At 41.2% G+C, this 12,241-nt stretch overlaps 1 protein-coding gene and 1 pseudogene across 2 annotated transcripts in view; one reads left to right on the top strand and one right to left on the bottom strand.

Annotated features, from left to right (window-relative positions):
- The window catches only part of Kcnq5 (potassium voltage-gated channel subfamily Q member 5), a 565,394-nt gene that overhangs the window by 508,530 nt on the left and 44,623 nt on the right, over nucleotides 1–12,241 (top strand). The window lies entirely within an intron of this gene.
- On the bottom strand, nucleotides 10,993–11,394 carry LOC105943698 (annotated as a pseudogene).

Raw genomic sequence — 12,241 nt, 5'->3', positions numbered from 1 at the left:
AACCCCAAACACACCTTTAATACCAGCACTTGGGTGGCAGAGGTAGGAGGATTGCTATGAGTTTGAGGCCACCCTGAGACTATATAGACTGCATAGTAAAAATTCCAGGTTAGCCTGATCTAAAATGAGACCCTACCTTGAAAAAACAAAAGAAAAGAACACGTGGGCTCTTATCCTTGACCACATTATAGCTACATGATTACATTCCATACTTCATGCCACTTCTCAAAACCAATATGAACAAAATATTAAGCATATTAATAGAACAAAAAATATGAAAGTGAAATGTGGGCCCACTCCATTGCAAACAAAAGCGTAGTAACATATAGTTCAGCAATCTTTCTTGTATAATGCATCGCCCCTCTTCAAATACATCAGGAAGTTGAAGATTGGTAATCATTTAAAAAGATAGAACCTGGGCTGGAGAGATGGCTTAGCGGTTAAGCGCTTGCCTGTAAAGCCTAAGGACCCCGGTTCAAGGCTCAATTCCCCAGGACCCATGTTAGCCAGGTGCACAAGGGGGCGCACATGTGTGGAGTTCGTTTGCAGTAGCTGGAAGCCCTGGCGCACCCATTCTCTCTCTCTCTCTGCCGCTTTCTCTCTTTCTCTCAAATAAATAAATAAAAATGAACAAAAAACATTTAAAAAAATAAATAAATAAAAATAAATAAATAAAAAGATAGAACCAGGTCCAAGAAGGGTGAGGTATCATTTTTTTTAATTTGAATATTTTTAAATATTTTTATTTATTTATTTGAGAGAGAGAGAAAGCCAGACAGAGAGAGAGAGAATGGGCAGGCCAGGCAGGGCCTCTAGCCACTGCAACTGAACTCCAGGTACATGTGCAACCTTATGCATCTAGCTTACGTGGGTACTGGGGAGTCAAACCTGAGTCCTTCGGCTTTGTAGGTAAGTTCCTTAGCTGCTAAGCCATCTGTTTCAGCCAGGTTCTCATTTCAGGTAGAAATCGCCCAACCAAGGGCAGCTTGTGGGGAAAAAAAAGAGAGAGAGAGATTTATTTTGGCTTACAGGCTCAAGGAGACACTCCATGATGACAGGGAAAATGATGGCATGAGCAGAGGGTGGACATCACCTCCTGGCCAACATCAGGAGGACAACAGGAACAGGAGAGTGTGCCAAACACTGGCAAGGGGACACTGGCAATGACACCATAAGCCTGCCCCCAATAATACACTGCCTCTAGGAGACCAGCATTCAGAACACCTAAGTTTATGGCAGACAGTTGAATCAAACCACTACATTCTGCCTCTGGCCCCATAAACTGATAACCATACATGATTTAAAATGCAATGCATTCATCCATCTTTAAATGTCCCCATAGGTTTTTTTTTTTATCAATTCCAATGATCTTCAAACATTCCCATAGTTCAAGGTCTTTTAATTGAGCCATAATACCAAAAAAAATCTCCAAAAAAAAACCCATAATGGGGCTGGAGAGATGGCTTAGCGGTTAAACGCTTGCCTGTGAAGCCTAAGGACCCTGGTTTGAGGCTCGGTTCCCCAGGTCCCACGTTAGCCAGATGCACAAGGGGGCGCATGCGTCATAATGGCACAGAATAAACATTCACACTGCAAACTATGGCATGGGGCATAGCAAAGAAATACTCAATGAAGAAAAAAAGAAATGCTCAAGCCATACATGATTTAAACAGGGCAAACATCAAACTCTGTAGCTCCAAGTCCAACAACTCTAGCCAGTGACAAGTCTGCAAGCCCTATACTTCTAACCAACAAGTCTCTGGAGTTCCAATTCTACCCCTCCAGCTAGGCTACTCACAGTCCTGGAAAACTTCATCCAGGGCCATCATCTTTCCTTAGCAGCCATCTCACAGTCCCAGGAGCTCCACTGCAAGCCATGGTTCATGCTCATGGCACCACTGGGTCTCCATACAGGCATCCAGAAAACCCGCTTCACACTGCCCAAGGCCATTTCCAAAACACAAAGACCACATTGCAAACTCAATGACCCTCTCTTTCCTGCATTTCTTATACTCCACAATACCAGGTAGGGTGTCAATTTGTTAATCCAGGGGGGAATAAAGCCGACCTTGAAGAACAGGACACCTCTTGAACATCAGGCCCCTTCAAAATAGTCTACATTCTTCCTGTTGCCCCAATGCAGGTCAGTTGGCCCAGTCTTGAAGGTTGTAATCTCTCAATTGCAGCTTAATAAGCAGCAGTTCACCCAAAGATTTCATTTTTTCTGTGCATATCCCTCTGCTCACACCAGTTTGTTCCTAGGCAAAGCAACCCTACACAATTTCTTAGAACACAGGCATAACAGCAAGCCTCTCACACAAACTGCTTCTAGCCCAGTCCAGGCAAAGTTCTTTTTCACTTTCAAATAGTCCATCAAGCAGTACTTATAGCACTGCAACGCATCTCTTAGGCCAAGGTTTCAAATCCTTCCACACTCCTCTTGAAAAACAGCTCCAAAAAGCCAAAGCCACACAGTCAGGTATCTAGCAGCAACCCCACTCTAGGTACCAAAGTTACCATTTCAGTCAGGTTCTAGTTGCTTGTACAAATCTCCCAACCAAGACCAGCTTGTGGGAAAGAAAGAGGTTTATTTTGGCTTCCAATCTTGAGGGGATATTCCATGATGGCAGGGAAAATGATGACATGAGCAGAGAGTGAACATCACCCCCTGGCCAACATCAGGAGGACAACCAAAATAGGAGAGTGTGCCAAAGACTGGCAAGGCGAAACTGGCTATAATACTCATAATCCCACCCCCAACAGTACACTATCTCCAAGAGGCTTTAATTTCCAATTGCCATCAGCCGGGGAGACTACCATTCAGAATACCTAAGTTTATGGGGGAACACCTGAATCAAATCACCACACCATCTCTCCAACCCAGTATTAGTTTTTGCTTCAGTGCAATAATGACAGCCTAGAGACACCATGCCAATAAAATAGAGTTCCTAAATGAAAGCATTCAAACTAAATTTGGATGGTGAACAGGCATGGATATCTGGACCTTTCAGGAATTCAAACTCAACATCCTCTGAGAAATTTTCTCGCAAGTCTGAATTTCTATAACCTGTTCTTCTGGCTTGATGGGAAGTAACTTCCTTAGCTGTTACCCTCACAGGCAGTTCCATACCAAGAAACAGAAGAAAGAAAGGATTAACTATTCCCATTGCTTCCCCCCTCACATTTGTCCTACTCTTGCTTTCAAATGTCCCTTCTCTCACTGTGAAGTATGTGTATACACATAATAGATCATTCATAGGCATTGAATAAGCCCTCGGTTGGTAGATTTCAATTCAACTCAGCAAGTACTTGAGGGGTGTTGTTCAGGGCTAGCATTTTCCTGGATGTTTATATTTCAGTGAGTAGACTTGTACCTTCCAACTTACAGAACTTCCCACCTGTCTGCAATTTCACTCCAGCCCCTCCTCCATTCCAGTATTGATTTGCATTAGGGCCAACAAAACGCCTCTTCCTTACTCTAGGGCTTCATACCTTTCAAAAAATAGCCTATGGTTGACATCTAAAATTTGCACAAAATAAGCCAGAGTTAATGATTACTCAAATCACAGAAGTTAGCCCATATTTAGGAGAAGCCCTTTTCAGCCACATGGTGATTTGTCATTCAAGGATCTCAAAATGATTTCCTTCAAAGGCATATTCAGTTGTGCGCTGCACAAAGAGAAACCAATATGACACAATTTTAAAATTACATTTAATCATGTTCATGGTGTGTTCTACTTGATAAAGAAGGAGAAGAAAGGTTAGGCAGAGGCCAGGATCCTTTGCATGCAATGGATTGCTGACATAAGAAAAAGACAAGTTCTCCAGCCTTTGCTTCTTGCTGTCTGCAGCCTGAAACTTTATTACATTACACCAAATCCCTTTTATTTTATTTTCAATGTCTAAATTATTCACACTTGTTCTTCCCTTGCCTCTCCTTCATTCTGCCACCATGTACACTACATAACAATAGTTCTCAGACTCCAGAAATACGGAAATCTCAGAAGACCGTTGCCAGGGGGAAATTAATCTCTCTGCCTCCAGTTACACATGAAACCTTTAATTCCCACTAGTGAGACATTTGAATCCTTCATTAATCTAGAGCAATAGCAACTGGCTCACCACATTGTTCTGTTGGCATCCATGATTAATCATTTGCAAAATGATTTTGAACCTACGTTCCCTTGTTTTGTGTTTGTGCTGAAAATGTTTTGACTGAGTATCTTCTTACCTTTGCCTCTGTTGTCTGTTGCTACATAACTAACCTCTCCTCCCAGATTATTGGTTGAAAACAGCAACAACTTATCTAGCCCAAAATTCTGTGGGGCAGCTGATCTTGGCTTAACTCACTCATAGTCTGATATCAGGTACTGGGTGGGCTAGAGGCTAACTGGCCTCAGGAGACCTCATCTAAGATTTCTCATCTTGCAACAGGTTGAGCTGTGTCACATGGTGGTGGGATCCTCCTCTTGAAACTCAAGCTTATACTGTCAGAGGCATCCTATTGGTCAAGGGAAATGACAAGAGCACTCCTAATGTAGCCCTACTGCAGAGGGTGGTAAGACAGACCCCACGTCTTGAGCAAGGAGCTGCAAGCTGCCCTGCTGGTCATCCGTGACTCGCTAACTTTCAGCATTTTCCCATTGAAGGAGTGTTAGTATCTGCTCAGTTTCCCTTTGAAGGCAGAGCAAGTGTGTCTGCTCCGTTTGGATTTCTCCCCAAGTCCCTTCACTTTCAGAGCCTAAGAAGAACGGAAATAGGATTATTAGCACTTAGTAGATGCCAGGTGTTGACTAGGCATTTTTATTTACTGGTGCAGTTAGTATTCACTTGGGAAATGATGAAATTAGGACTCAGAAAACAATTTGTCATGTAGCTCGTTCTAAATGCTGAAGTTGAATTCGCAGTAATACTTAGATCGAATCTCAAAATTTTCTATCTTGTATCATTCCCTTTTCATGATTTGTTTTATATAATTCTTATCACAAATGAAATAATTAATGCATTATGGGAACCAACTGCTTTTGAGGGTTAGTGAAATAATCTATTGTCATCCTTTTTTGTGTTGTTTTGCTTGTTTGTTTGTTTTGTTTTGTTTTGTTTTTCGAAGTAGGGTCTAGCTGACCTGGAATTCACTATGGAGTCTCAGGATAGCGTCCAACTTATGGCAATCCTCCTACCTCTGCCTCCTGAGTGCTGGGATTTAAGGCGTGTGTCACCACACCCAGTTTATTGTCATCCTTTTTAATGAACATGACAGGTTTGCTCAATCCATGCCCCGTCATTAGCATATACACTACAGACATTCTCTTTCTATCCCATTATATGTTGAAAGAGACAATTCACTAGAAATTCCTCCCTCCCCCCCCCCTTTTTTTTAAAGTTAGGGCCTCACTCTAGCCCAGGCTGACCTGGAATTTGCTATGTCATCTCAGTCTGGCCTCGAACTCACAGAGATCCTCCTACCTCTGCCTCCTAAGTGCTGGGATTTAAGGCATGCACCACCATGACTAGGTCTCCCCATTATTTTTTAATATTTTATTTATTTATTTATTAGAGAGAGAGAATAGGCACAGCAGGGCCTCTAGCCACTGTAAATGAACTCCAGGTGTATGTGCCACCTTGTGCTTCTGGCTTATGTGGGTCCTGGGGAATTGAACCGGAGTCCTTAGGGCTTCACAAGCAAGTGGCTTACCTGCTAAGCCATCTCTCCTGCCCAATCCCCATTAGTTTTGAAGTAATATTTATGTTGCCACATCTGATAAAGGTAGTTCAAATATCAGTGTTGACACATTAGTGATTCTTTCCAGTATCATCTTAGCCTAATGAGAGTTGGACCCAGATTTGAGTCCCCAGTGCTCATGTTAGCCAGATGCACAAGGTGGTGCACATACTTGGAGTTCATCTGCAACAGCTAGAGGCCCTGGCATGCCCATTCTCTCTCTCTCTGTCTCCCTCTCTCTCATAAGTAAATAAAATAAAATAGTTTGAAAGTTAAGAAAAGTTATCAGATCTATGTAAAAATCTTCAACACAGTTGATAAAAGAATAATATAGATTTGCAATCCAGTTTGTCAGGCCATTATAAAGCATGGCCGTTTTGATTAAGGCTCTATCTCTGAATATGATTCAAAGACAACAGATCACATCCTTTTAGAGATGGGATTAGATAAGCCCCTTGAAGTCACTTTACCATTAATTTGGTAAATGGGATGCTTAAATGTAAAAAGGTGTGGTGGCACACATCTTTAATCCCAGCACTCAGGAGGCAGAGGTAGAAAGGTCTCTGTGAGTTCCAGGACAGCCTGAGACTAAATAGTGAATCCCATCCAGGTCAGACTGGGCTAGACTGAGACCCTACCTTAAAAATAATAGTAACAGCTGGGCGTGGTGGCGCACACCTTTAATCCCAGCACTTGGGAGGCTGAGGTAAGAGGATCACCAAGAGTTCAAGGCCACCCTGAGACTACATAGTTAATTCCAGGTCAGGCTGGACCAGAGTGAGAACCTACCTTGAAAAAGCAAGATAAATAAATAAATAATATAACAATAATTAGGGCTGGAGAGATGGCTTAGCTGTTAAAGCACTTGTCTGTCAAGCCAAAGGACCCAGGTTTAATTCTTCAATATCCACATAAGTCAGATGCACAAGGTGGCACATGCATCTGGAGTTCTTTTGCAGTGGCTAAACACCCTGGTGCACCCATTTTCTGTGTGTGTCTCTCTTCTCTCTCTTTCCCTATATCTCTCTCTCCCTCTAATTGCAAATTAATTAATTAAATAAAAAAATTAAATGTAAAATGAGGGCTAGGAGATGGTTCAGCAGTTAAACATGCTTGTTTGAAAAGCCTAATGGATCAGGGTTCAATTCCCCAGTAAAGCCATAAGCCCAGAGGCAGAGGGGTGCAATTATCTGAAGTAGTTTTGCATTGGCAAGAGGTCCTGGCATGCTGATATTCATTTTCTCTCTCTACAACAAATTAACAAACATAAATAAAAGTATTAAAAAGTGTAAAATAGTAATAACATTCATTAGCCTCTCCTAATCTGACCTAATTCAATTATGTGACCCTGTAAGGAGGTTCTTGGGATAAGCTATCAGGTGTGAAGCAGTGACTGTCCCTGAGATCTGAATGTGATTTGCTTCCAGACGTTGCCAGCACTGCCTCGGCCATTAGCAATAATAAAGGCAGTCCTTCTATGCTATGAACTTACTTACCTTGCTTTTGTTACAGTCACTTTGATGATTTGCTAGGAAAGCTATAAAAAGAAAATCTATAAAAATTGACCTTTTGTATATATGAGTAAAAAAAATGCTTTCCAAAGCTCTAAGATTTATATCTTTGCTTTTAATTGTCTAGACTATGGGATGTTCTCAGATACAGTAGCTGGAGTCACAGTTTTGGAGCAAAACAAACCTAGTTTTAGTAGTGTCCTTATTAGATTAATTAATAAAAGGCAAATTACAACCTCACCACTCCCACTCACTCCTCTCTTCTCTCTTCTCTCTCTCTCTCTCTCTCTCTCTCTCTCTTTGTGAGGGAGAAAGAGAGAGGATAAATGAATTTGCACACCAGGGCCTCAGCCATTGCAATCAAACTCCAGACACTTGTACCACCTAGTGTTTACATGTGACCTTGCATTTGCATAACCTCTGTGTGGCTTACGTGGGATCTGGAGAGAGATAGAACATGGGTCCTTAGGCTTCACAGGCAAGCACCTTAACCACTAAGCCATCTCTCCAGCTGTTGTCTTAAGAAAGTGTTTATTTATTTATTTTGTTTATTTATTTATTTAGTTGGTTTAGAGAGAGAGTTAAGGAGAGAGAATTGAGAGAGCCAGATAGAGAATGGGTACATCAGGACCTCACTCCAAATGAACTCCAGGTGCATGTGCCACTTTGTGCATCTGGCTCTATGTGGGTAGTGACTAAGTAATCAAACCCAGTATATCAGGCTTTGAAGCAAACACCTTTAACCACTAAGCCATCTCTCTGGCCTTCCTCTCTTCTGTTAGCTACTCTTCTCTCTCTTTCCCTACCTCCCTTTTTCCTCTCCTCACTCTTTCCTTTTCCTTCCTTTTTTCCTGTCCTCTCTTTCTTCAGGAATATTGCCTACCTAACAAAGTTGTAAGAATAATCATGAAAATGTTTTTCCTAGGCTTTTTAAAACATTTTTTATTGACAACTTCCATAATTATAGGCAATAACCCAAGATAATTCCCTCCCTTCCCCCACTTTCCCCTTTGCAACTCCACTGTCCATCATACATTTTCCCCTCTCAGTCAGTCTCTTTTATTTTGATACCATCACCTTTCCTCCTCTTATGATGGTCTTAAGTAGATAGTGTCAGACACTGTGAGGTCATGGATATCCAGGCCAGTTTGTGTCTGGAGGAGCACATTATAAGGAGTCCTACCCTTCCTTTGGCTCTTACATTCTTTCCACCACCTTTTCAGCAATGGACCATGAGCCTTGGAAGGTGTGATAGAGATATTTCACTGCTCAGCACTCCACTGTCATTTCTTCTCAGCACTATGGTGCCTTTTGAGTCATCCCAAGATCACTACCATCTGAAAAGAGAAGCTTCTCTAACCAACAATGAAAGTAGTGTTAATATATGGGTATGAACATTAAGAGAAGTGCTTACTGGGCAGTTTGGTGAGCATAGTATATACATTTAGACAGACACCAGCAGATGTTACACCCCTAGGGCTCATGACTACTCCTGTCATAGGTTTTCAGTATCACTCATGTATTCCTTCTCATGAAGTAGGCCTCCATTCCAATTAGAGAGCAGTTGGCCTTTCCCATAACAGACATGCCACTATTTCACCTATTGGTTCATTTGACCTGGCTGGCCACATTTAAGGTTTGCGGTGTCCACTGTTGAGTATCTCCACTGGAATAATCTTGAAGTTTTGAAATTAATTAAAAGCTCTTGGTTAAGTTAATACTTAGCACAGTAAAGTACCCAGTAAGTTAAATTTTGTTATTAATGCCAATCTCTGCATTAATGTTGAGGAACTAAAGTCTTATACTTGATATATGTACATGTCTTCCTGTTCTCTTTGTCCAGTACTTAATGCAATTCCTATCTGTGAGAAATGAAATGTCAAAATATAGAAATGTTGCCAGGTGTAGTGATGCATGCCTTTAATCTCAGCACTTGAGAGGCAGAGGTAGGAGGATTGCTGTGAATTTGAGGCTAGCCTGAGACAACATAGTGAATTCCAGGTCAGCCTGAGCTAGAGCAAGACCCTGCCTTGAAAAACTAAATGTGTGTGTGTGTGTTTATAAAAACTTTATTCTCTTTTTCCAGTTTTAAGGTCCTTATGTAATCACATAAAAATGGTGTTATCATATTATCAAGAGTTATTTGCTTTATAAAAAAATTACATAAACCAGCCGGGCATGGTGGCACATACCTTTAATCCCAGCACTCAGGAGGCAGAGATAAGAAGATCGCCATAAGTTCGAGGCCACCCTGAGACTACATAGTGAATTCCAGATCAGCCTGAGCTACAGTGAGACCCTAGCTCGAACCCACCCCCCAAAAAATGCATAAACAACCACCCCACGGGGAATACCCACAACCCCATTGAGAAGCGTCCCCAACAGACTGAGATAAGGGATGAGGGAAAAAAAAAGAGTACCAGCACATGATGTATCCATATGAAACATGTTGTTAAAAATAATAATAATAAACATAAAAATGAATAGAAAATTATAACTTTTCATACTACCAATAAAAAAAGAAAAAAAAATGGCAAACAGCTGGGCATGATGACACACACCTTTAATCCCAGATTCAGGAGGCAGAGGTAGGAGGATCTGTGAGTTTGAGGCCACTCTGAGACTACATAGTGAATTCCAGGTCAGCCTGAGGTTGTGAAAGATCCTACCTATAAAAAAAAAAAAAAAAAAAAAAAAAGCAGGCAAAAATAGTTAATCACTCTGGGAGAGACACCTTGGCTTGGTATGACAAAACAGTACATCACAAATGACAGTTACTTATAAAGTTTTTATTTGGGAACTAAGGGCCTAGTTCATTTAGTAAAGTGCTTGCCTAACATGCATAAAAGCCAGGGTTTGATCACCAGAACCATATAAACTAGGCAGGATGGTACATGGGTGTAATCCAAGTACTTAAGAAGTAGAAGCAGGAAGACCAGAAGTTCAAGGCTACATAGAAAATTCACATACAGAGCACTATCTCAAAAAAAATAAAAGGAAGAAATAAAGAAAGGAAGGGAGGGCTAGAGAGATAGCTAAGCAGTAAAGGTGCTTACCTATGAAGCCTAAGGACCCTGGTTTGATTCTCCAGGTCCCACATAAGCCAGATGCACAATGGTGGCACATGCATCTGGAGTTCATTTGCAGTGGGTAGAGACCCTAGCATGCCCAACTCTCTCTCTCCCTTCCTCTGTCTCTAATAAATAATAAAAATAAACTCTTTAAAGAAAGAGGGGTACATGCCTTTAATCCCAGCACTCAGGAGGCAGAGGTAGGAGGATCATCATGAGCTTAAGGCCACCCTGAGACTACATAGTAAATTCCAGGGCAGCCTGAGCTAAAATGAAACTCTGCCTCAAAAAAAAAAAAAAAAAAGAAAGAAAGGAAAGAAGGAAGGAAGGGAGGAAGGAAGGAGGGAGGGAAGGGAGAGAAGGAGAAAGGGAAGAAGGAAGAATAATAAATTTTAAATAAATGATAATAAACAGATTATAAATAGACAAATGATTTAGCACTTATTCCGGATCCAGTTGATTAAACCCTATGGGTAAAATTTGCTTTGGGGTTCCAATAAGCCCACAGACAAAAGGGGTACCTGAGGCAGAGGGTATATTACTGAACGTGTTAATGCTGAGTCACTTGATACCAAGCTAGTCAATATGTCAACATGAGGATAGTTTTAAGCAGATAATAAAACTCCAACACAGGTTTAAGTTATAATATTTTTTCCACCAAGGCATTTTATTCGTATCTATGCTTTCTTTATAACCCTAAAGAAAAGGACCCCAGGATTTTCCCTTCTGTGTATTTTTGTCTTACTTCTTCATGGTCCATGATGCCAGCTGAGGTTCTCAGTACAGTGAAACCTAACTGACGGGATGGGAGCATATTATGCTCCCGTTTTTCTCAGTCCTTGAGCTGTACATCAAATCTGGGGTTCATCATTCCATGCTTGTTTAACCCACCTGTGAGGTCCACAACAATTTTCCCAGCTCTGTGATCATCAATGATTTCAAACTCGCCAATGTGACCTGGCTTCACCATCCCTGTTAGAAACCAAACGATGACTTTGGAGCATGGCCAATTAATCACCTGGCTTTGGCCTCTTTTTTCAGCATCGTTGACGCTCTTGAGAGCATCCGCCAGGACATTCATGCGCAGCATGAAGGTGGCATGAAAAGATGGTTGAAACAAATTGTAATAATTTTTAAAGAACCCATACTCAAAGGCTGGAGAGATTGCTTAGTGGTTAAGGTGCTTTCCTGCAAAGCCTAGGAACTGTGTTCGACTCTTTGGGTCCTCCATAAGCCAGACATACAATGTGATGCAACTGTGCAAGGTTGCACATGCATACAAGGTGGCACATGCATCTGGAGTTCAATTTCAATTGCTGGAGGGCCTGGTGCACCAATTCTCTCCCTCTCTACTCTTGTTCTCCCTCTCATAAAAAAAAAAATTACAAAAACATACTCAAGTGGTCCCTCTTAAATAATTATGGTGAGTATATAACATGAAATTTGCAAAAAGAAAAATTTTAATTTTTCTCTTTTACCTTATTGGTAGTTGCTAAACAATTATGGTGTCATCAGCAAATTTATTTTTATTATTTGGGGGGGGGAAGTGTCAAGGTACGGTCTCACTCTAGCCCAGGCTGACCTGGAATTCACTTCGTAGTCTCAGAGTGGCTTCTCCTACCTCTGCTTCCTGAGTGCTGGGATTAAAGGCATGTGCCACCATGCCCGGCTGTGATCAGCAATTTTAACAATAGAGACGATATTAATTGTTTTTGAAAACTCTAGATCTTCATATCATCACTCAAATCAAAAAGACTCCCTTAATTAAGTGTCAAGAATGATTCCATGAAATTTTGCCAGCATTTCTGCTAGCCAGTAAGGTTAACTGACAATCTAATAGAGAATCTTGGAGAAACTCATATCATAATTAACATAATTTAAGGTGCTGAGGATGCATGAATTATTCACAAATGGAATCTTTGATCTTTAAAAGAGAG

Source organism: Jaculus jaculus, chromosome 8, assembly GCF_020740685.1.
Source record: "Jaculus jaculus isolate mJacJac1 chromosome 8, mJacJac1.mat.Y.cur, whole genome shotgun sequence".
Lineage (NCBI taxonomy): Eukaryota > Metazoa > Chordata > Mammalia > Rodentia > Dipodidae > Jaculus > Jaculus jaculus.
This window is presented reverse-complemented; position numbering and strand designations above follow the sequence as displayed.